Below are 9,703 nucleotides of genomic sequence, written 5' to 3'. Positions count from 1 at the left end.
AGTTGCTCTGTGGTTTTTTTGTTTGGTTTGGTTATTTTAGGTACCTTACATTAGATTAAGAAAGGTCCATCATTTTCTTATTTATTTTTCCTATTCATTTGTTATGTATTGGTGTCGAGTTTTAATAAAATTCCTGGGATAAACCTAACTTTGGCTTTTTTGTTTTAATTCCTTAATAAATTTAATTTGAGAATATCTTGGCTGGGCACCTTACCTCTACATTCAAAAATGTTTTTCAAATTTTTCCATTTTATCCTGTCCTCTCTTGGTTTCCAGAACAATGCTACTCAAAGTGTGATATATGAACTGGTGTTGGTTTTGTGATGCTGGTTTTGAACTGTTTTTTATTGGATCACAATGAAATAAGGACCTTGAGCCAGAATATAAACTAACTACATCACTAAGGATGACAATTTTAGTTCACCTGATATTTTTTGATGCAAAACTTTCTCAGTGAAGGAAGCAACACATTAATTTACATTCCAGTGCAGCAAACTCCTTAGCTCATTGCTGATCAATAGCAAACAGCTGACTGGCTACTTTGAGTAACACTATTCTAAAGTATACTAGCTGAGAAATGGGTTACGTAACAACTTTTTCCTACTTCCCATAAGAATTTTTTAAAGTAATTAGCAGTTTCTTGAAGGTTTAGTGATTAAATTTAAAATCAGTTTTTGAGGGTTGATTTGTAAGCGTGTATGTTTGCTGGAGATAGATTTTAAACTTCAGATGGAACATTCTAATAGTTATTATTATACTAAAATTTTTTCTTGCGTTAGTGCTGTTAAATTACCCTTTCTTGAAAATTTTCCAAATCATTTGAATTTTACATTCATTTGAACAAACATATTCATTGTTTTTTCATACCATTTTTAATCTTTTCTATATACCTTGCATTGCCTCCTCTTTCTAGACACAAAGATGTTCAATACCAACATTTTTTTTTTCTTTTCTTTATTAGTAGTTTTTATATAGAATCTACTTTTGGTTTGTTCTAATTTTTTTCTATTTAATTAACTTCTATTGTTATCTTATTTTCATTTTTCTTCTTTATTTCAACTTACCCTCTTCTTTTTCATTTCTTAAGTTGATCGTTTAAGTATTTAATTTTAAACATTTTGATTTCTAATGTGCATTTGACCCATACTTTTTTTTCATATGGCACCTAACATTTTACATACATATTTAACAAAATGTAGAGTAAATCAATACCTATGACCTCAAACAAAACTATACAATAATGGTAAAGCACTGAAAACATTTTATCCCCTTAATTTCTACATTTTATTGTTGCCCAGTCTTTTAGATTTCTTTTATATTTACTTCCAAATTAATTACCCTTGCTGTTATTTTTAAATCAATACTTTATATGTTTAGCTACTTTTTACTAATTTCCTTGATGATTATTCTTCTTTGTACCACTTTTTAATCCTTCTAAATTCAATTTCCTTTCTACTAAAAGATATGGTTAAGATTTATTTGAGATTTGGATTTTTCTCTTTGAAAGTCTTTTATTCAGCTTTTTTCTATAATAATGCCTTAGCTATGTATAAATGTATAGGTTGTCACTTACTGTTTTCTCATAGTTGGAAAGGTATTATTTCACTCTCTTCTAAAAATGACTGCTCAGAAGCCTGTTATTAGTCCTTGTTATCTTTCCTTTCTCTCTGACTGTTTAAGATCTCCCTGTTACCTTGTTTATAGTTTTAGGACCATGTCTTGAGGGGTAAGTAGGTTTTTCTCTTTGTCTTTGTTTCTTATCCTTTGGAATCTTGGCCGTTCCTCCCCAAATAGAACTATTCTAATGACTTATAGCGTCAGTTACACACTTAAAGTATGTTTAGTCTATGTTTTTCAGCTTATTTTGGTGTTTTTATTCAGAGTATTTTCAGGATATCTGATCTGTGTTATGGCAAGGAACTAAAGTTCCCATCACTAAATTTAGAAATTGTTTTTTTATAAAACATATATAAATTATAATGTAACAACAACAATTAAGGAAAGGTCATGCTCTACAAGTTAAAATAGAAGAGAAACAATGAATAGTTTTATAATCAAGCACATATAACTTCTCCAAAAAGGCAGTATCTTCAGTGGAACATTAAACACTGCAGAATGGCAATTTAGCAGTGGAGTTTCATCTTCATTTTGTGATGAATAAATAGAAACATATTTGCTTCTATCTTTTGCCACAAAGGGAAAACTATTGAATGGAATATGGCTATAGCGTGATCTTTAGTTATTAAAACTCTGCCATTAAGCTGAAAGAGAAAGCAAAATACCTCTCTCCAGATAGAGTTCCCTGAAGCTTCTCCAGAGCAGCAATCGTGGAAATTGGAAAAGGGAACAAAAACCTGTCACTACTATCTACCACTTAGCTGTCCAAAGATATTCTTAAGCCTTTTATCTATTATTCATTACCATAAAAATCAATGGATAAATATTTAAGCATGTTTCAAATATTTTTCTTCCTAACAAAAATGTGCTATTTTTTTCTTAACTTGACAATTACCTTTCTGATGGCATTTAGTGAACATTATGTCTTTATAGATTTCCTGTACTGAGACATCATGCTGATTCACAGAACTGGAGAATTGGTACCACACCAGGATGTGTCAGCCTCTGAGATTTGAGCAGACACAGCATTCTTAACAAGCCATATCAAGGAATTTTATTCAGTGTAAAATCCCTTTTATTGTTTCTTTCTATATATGACTCTTCTGAAGAACTTACACCTAGGGCTGAAAGGGAGCAGTCTGGATGAAATAGACATATTTGATCAGTACATTTTGGAAATTTTATGTCATAACATGTTTAGAATAATTTTAAATATATGTGAAAACTCTTTAACGTGTAAACTGACACATCTTAACAAAAATGATATAATATTATGTTGAATTATCAAAAGTGAGTTAATCGAGATTTGATTTTGTAAGTATTTCGTATTAAAAATGTAGTATTATTTGTGTAAAGGGTACAAAATTAAGAGTGCAGTTTGAATTTGAGCAGCAAAATTAAGGAATTAAGAAGAATTAGGAGAGAGAAAGGTGCCTAGAGTGGTATAAGGAAACTAAATCATTATCTCTCATGGTTGAATGTCAATGAAAAGTGTCAACAGAAAATATCTAAATTGTATCAGTACCAAATGTGTATGAATACGAAGTACCAGTACAAGCTTGATACTGAGGATTTGGAAAGAAACATAGGGAAATTTGACAAATGAAAAAATAAGTGTGATTGACTCTAAAAAGAACCACAGTTAAGGCAGCTGCCAGATTAATGCTTTTCATTAAATCTTCTTCTGGATGTGATGGTTTTCCTTTCCTTTTTTTAAAAACCATGTTTATGCATCACTATGGAAAATCATCAGTGGCGATTTATCAGTTGAGAATATCTACTTCAGTGTTCTGCCTAGTATACAAAAGTGAGCCTTTGTAAACTTGAGGTTTTTGAGAAAGAAATTAAGTAGGACTTTGTTAGTCAAGTTACCATTTTTGTTTATTTTCAGTATTTACCTGAATAAAGATGTGGGTTGTTTTTTTTCCCTTGGGTGGGGGAGATGAATAATTAATTCTGTGTTAAAGCATATGATACATAAAGAGTTACTAATCTTTTTAAAATAGAGTTCTTTCAGCGATGTTCTTTACCCAGTTTTATCTATTCTGGATATCAAAAACTTTACTGCAATACACATTGGTAGATTTCATTCAATCTATTTACCTACATAGAATAATAAATGCAGGTCTTTTTAAACTCAAAACTTCTATATATATTTGTTTGTAAACATATACATATATATAAGTATGCATGTAAATATAAACACACACACATATACATGCATTTCTATTTATTTTTATATTTTGTTCCATGATGACTCAAAGCAGAAATATAGAATTTCTGTAAAGTCATACCATATGCTTCCAATATGAAAATCCTTCAGTTTATTGATTCTTTTTCTTTATGATTTTCCTCTGGGTATCCAATGACACCCTTGTCCCATATAAACTGGGGCCTAAATTATCACTTTTAAATAATGTTGCAAAATATATTTTTCACTTTGAGACGACTATGCATTTGGTCGCATATTAAACACTTAGGTTAAAACTAGGTGAGTATGATGAAGTTTCCAGATAATGATTGCTGTATATCAAACTACCCTAAAATTAAGTGGCTTAAAATAACAATGATTTTACTACAGTTCATCAAGAATTAGGGGAGAATTCAGCGGGGTAATTCTTCCATTTTTTATGGTGGCAGGGTCCAAGTTAGCTAAACTCACAAGTCTAGTTACTGGTGGAAACAGCTAGAAGGCTGAACTGAGAGCTCACATCGTGGACCTATGGGTGGCCTCTCCAGGACGGTGGTCTAAGGTAGCTAGACTTCTTACATGGTTGTTGGTTTCGCCCAGAGCATGTATAATAACATTGTCAGAGTGACAGCTGAAAGGCTTCTTGCTTTGAAAGTCCCACAGCATCATTTCTGTCATGTTTTTTTTGTCAGGCAAGCTAATAAGTTCAGCCTTGATTCAAAGGGAGGTGAAGTTTTCCTCTACCTCTTAACAGAAAGAGCAGCAAAGAATTTGTAGCCATCTTTAATCTACTACTACAGTAACATTACAAAATTAATTTTTCATACCTATTCTACAGAGGAATCCTGGTCAGTGTGCATCTAAGTCATAAAAATCTTAGGACCAGAGCTTCTAAACTTTTGAATCTTAAAATACAAAAATCAAATAGACCAACTATTCCTAAGTCATCTCCCCACCCCGTTTCAGCTTTTCAACGTGTATATCTGTTAACATCATGTTCTTATTAAACTTGAAAATGTAAGGCTGTGAATGTGTATTTCACACTTTTATTTTTATTCTGACATTCTAAACATTTTCCTACAGAAAGTTTAAGAATTGATCTTAAAAGTATTTTTTAAAAAGTGAATCCAAAATAAATGACTATGAAAGATGCTGAAGCACTGAATTTTTTCTACCTGTCCTACCAAGACTTTAGCCCCAAACTGTTCCTATTTACCCCATCTGACAAACCCAAAATGACCAAGAAAGAGCTCAACTGGAAGTGCAGGCTTGCTCCCTGCATTCCATCCTGTGGCAAATATCTATTTGCTGAGCATTTTCACAGCGAACAGCACATGGAGCTAGGTACTTTTCCATGCATAATGTCATGTAATCTTCACAATTCTTATCTTCTATTTTGACATCAAGACTAAGTGTGAATTTAGTCGTAGGATTATGTAAATAAGATAAAATTTATATCTGGAAACAATAGCAGAGATATTCTTTCTCAGCATTCTCATTTTACAGACATGGAAACAAAGGATGGAGAGTAGGGGGCATTGGAACATCACAGCATGTAACCATTTTCTGTAATAGAACATTATTAGTGCCCTAAAGTAAAAATTATTTATATTAATTATTGTATTAATTATGTATTGCAGCACAACAAGCTATTCAGAATTTAGCAGCTTAAGACAGCACATGTGTATTAGTTCACAGATTCTGTGGATGAGGAATCTGGGCACAGCTTGTACGGGTCCTAAGGTTCAGGGTCTCCTACAAGGATGCAGCCAAGATTTTGGCCTGCCACAGTCATTTCAAGGTTCAATTCAGATAGACCGATTTAGCTCCAAGCTCTCTCAGTGGCTGTTGATAGGACTCAGTGTCTCTCAGGCTGTTGGACTAAGCATGAATTTCTTGACGGCTATTGCTGGAAGCTGCTCTCACTTCCTTGCCATTGGGTTTCTCCATAGAACAGCTCAAAACACCACAGATGACTTTATCAGAACAGCAAGAGAGAGCTCTGACAAGACAGAAGTCACAGTCTTTTATAATCCGAAGTGGCATCACATCACTTTTGCAGAATTTTATTCATTGGAAGGAAGTCACTAGGTCCAATCCACACTCAAGGCGAAGTTACTCAAGGGTATAAACACCCTGGGGCAGGGACCATGGGGAGCTATTTTAAAGCTGTCCACCACAATTATGTACATATTTAAAAATTTTAGTTTATTTTTTCTAAGGAAAATACATTGTCAACTTATTCAAGCTTAAGCTCAAATTCTTGTCAGCCATTTAGACTTATTTCAATTATGCTCTATCAAATATTTTAATAGATAGATGTAAAGCATTTTTGTTTTTGTTTTTTGTCATTCTTTACTTCAAAAACACCAAAGCTAACTGAAAAAAAATAAAGCTTCTGCGTTACGATCAGCTTAAAAAAATTGCAAAACCACCTGGAAAATATTTAGTTTATTCTAAATCAGATACAATGGAAACCATACCGTGCATTCTAAATTTGCTTGCATACATGTCTCAGAATACATAGCAGCTCTTTAGATTTATCAAGTGGTATTTAGGGAGTGAACAGGAAAACGTGTAAATACAGTTCTAGAGCAGGGTACACACATGAAGATTTAACTAAATTGAAGCAAATGAAAGGCAAATTCTATAATGATTGTTTCATTTACTAAAATTAGCATGAGTGAGGTTTAAAACATAACTTGAAATTTTTAGTAATTATTTGAAAGAAAGAAATGTTTGCTTTTTTTGGGACTTCCCTGGTGGTCCAGTGGTAAAGAATTCGCCTTCCAATGCAGGGGACGTGGGTTCGATCCCTGGTCGGGTAACTAAGATCCCACATGCCACAGGGCAACTAAGCCTGTGTGTCACAACTACTGAGCTTGTGGGCCGCAATGAGAGAGCCCGCATGCTGCAAACTACAGAGCCCACGCGCCCTGGAGCCCGTGCACCACAACTAGAGAGAGAAAACCCGCACGCCGCAACTAGAGAAAAGCCCCCACTCTGCAACAAAAGATCCCGCATGCCGCATCTAAGACCCGATGCAGACAAAAAAAAAAAAAAGAGAAACGTTTGCTTCTCTTAATACCATTTTATTAATTCCATGAGATAAACTGACAATAGTATATTGCACAGATTGGAAATTCTCTGGTTTCTCTAAGTATAGGTGATGGTTTTTGTAAAACAATTGACATGGTTGGCTGTCCTAGTAGCATTTTAAATGACATTTAATTTACTATGTTTTCTACCACTTTCATTTTATTTTTCAAAAATAAATTCTATGGTATTCTTTAATGACCACGTAGAAGATATTAGGATGCATAAAGCCTGATGGAAATTTTCAAAATTCAAATAATATGGAATATATTGTGTATACTTAATACTTTAAACATCTGAGTGGATTACACATGTATAAATCTCATGTACTTTATAAAAAGTTGAATATTTTATATAAAGTGTGATTTTTTTTTTTTTACTTTCTCTTTATTGACCTCATTTTCATTGACATTCATTCTTGGATTTCAGGGAGTGGCCTCCTTTCTGAAAAGTAGTCCTACATTTTCACACATCCCAGTGAAAGAATAGCTCTTCAAAGGATTCAACTGCTGATGAAACTGTGGTGATTGGGAATGGAAAGATTATATGGAGGAAAACAAAAATGCCAAGGGTCTACATGTAAACTCATTAGCTGATAAGAACATTGACATAAATCTTCTAAAGATGCTGTCTTTTATTACATGAGTCGATTATATTTCATAGTACATTGAACAGATAAATGCTGGGAAAAATTGTCTGTATTTAATCCTGTCTGTAATAAATAACAAGTAGGGTCTTTCTCTTGTTTAGAAACCCTGGGCTTTTATTATGTTTTTGTTAAGGTAAATGCTAAAACATTTTATTCGTGCATGACACTATCCCTAGTTAGAACCTATTTCTAGCTCAATGCAAATTAAGCATTTTAAAAACGCTTACATGTATTTTTTAAGTGCATTTATAAAAAACTTAATTCAAATCAAAATATCTGATTACTGCTCAAAGGATTCTATATGAACAGTCAAATGGGCTTATTTGTATCAATATTAGTCTAATTTCACTAATTTACAAAGTAGTAGTATTTAAATCTTTGTTTTCTTCTTATATATATGTTGGTACTATGATCTATACCACCAGCCTGCCATACAAATACGGCAATGTAACTTTGATTTCTCCAATTAACTGCTGTTGTCACAACTTCTCCAAGTGATTAAAAAATCCTATACTTCCATCTTCAAGTCTCCTTCCTGATCCATTAACTTACTTCCTGTCATATATTGATACTAAATGTTTGTATGTGCAACCCCTACCCTGCCACAAATTATTATGTTGAATCCCTGACACCTAATGTGACTGTATTTGGAGACAGGACTTTTATGGAGGTAATTAGGAGATTTATAAGAAGAAATTCTAGAGAGGTCACTGTTTGTCTCTGCCATGTGAGGACACAATGAGAAAGTGGCCGTCTGCAAGCCAGGAACAGAGCCCTCATAAGGAACAAAATTGGCTGCACCTTGATCTTGCTTTTAGCCTTTGGAACTGTGAGAAAATAAACTGTGAGTATGTGGTTGTTTAAGTCACTAAATATGGTATTTTGTTATGGCAGCCCAATCTGACAAGAGAGTCCCTATCATATCACTTAGCCTACAGGGGCGTCCCCAACTTCCAACATGTGGAGCAAGAAGTAGACAGGAGGATCAATTTCTTTTGCCTTTCCTCTTTGCTGCAAATTCTTCAGTGTAAGACAGCTACTTGTCCACTGCTGTCATAATAAACTGTTGACAGTGTCCCAAAGGTCACAGTGATGGTGGTTCACACTTAAACCCCAAGGGATAGCTCTTGTGTTTTGGAGTCACATATTCAGACATTTTTCTTAATCTTTATGATGTCCTGGGCGTCAGAGACAGGAAGGATTATTGAGGAAGGAATTAACACTCTTCAAAGAACAATGTGGTCTTGGTAGTATTGTTCCCAGATCCTAGTCCAGATACTCTCCCTTCCCTTATACTTAGTTCTTCATTGTATTTTCTCTGTGACAGTCATGAAAAGAATATAAAGCTTGACTTTTACTAAAAATAGAACTTGTAAGTATTTGCAATGACATAGATGACCTGTAACAAATGCTCAGATACTTTTTGAAATATATGATAGATATGTGTATAAATATATATGCATGTATATATGTATATATAGGTATAGAAAGAGAGAGGGTTAGAATATATATAAATTTTTTGAATAACCACTTATCATAGAATGGCTGGATATTTTGGGAGGTAAGGAAAAATATCATGACAGTCATTTAAATGTATTCGCTTCATACGTAGACTATTACGGAAGAATTTTATGGGTGTAGGTCTACCAAATTACTTAGGGAATGCATTTCAGAGAATCATCAATGAAGAAGTAAAACTATCAGGGAGATGAAATGTACTAAAGCAAAGAGCACAATAATTATTTCTTGAATGAAGTTGAATTTGACTTATACTATTCTGGGACTATCATATCACTACTAAGTTAGATAATATTTAATAGTGTGTTTGAAGAGCTAGGACTTAAATTTCAATTTTGGTCTCTCTGGCCTAGACTAAAACATAAATGTCAATCAGAAGATGAAGTGAGAAAATGATGTGGAAATACATATGTCAAATGATATCAGGGAGCCCAGAACTGCCACTGTGAGGAATTTGAATAAGCTGAGCCAGACATCTGAAGATTGAATGACCCTAGAAATCATATCCATATAAAAAGAAATCTTTCATTGAATTTGCATTTGATTTTAGAGGGTGAGTGAATTTTTACACAGACTATCTGCAATGCAGCTCTGCTTGTGGACTTTGGAGTCTTACAGATCTTTATAAAGAT

This window comes from Pseudorca crassidens, chromosome 12, assembly GCF_039906515.1.
Source record: "Pseudorca crassidens isolate mPseCra1 chromosome 12, mPseCra1.hap1, whole genome shotgun sequence".
Classification (NCBI taxonomy): domain Eukaryota; kingdom Metazoa; phylum Chordata; class Mammalia; order Artiodactyla; family Delphinidae; genus Pseudorca; species Pseudorca crassidens.
Note: the sequence above shows the minus strand (reverse complement) of the source record.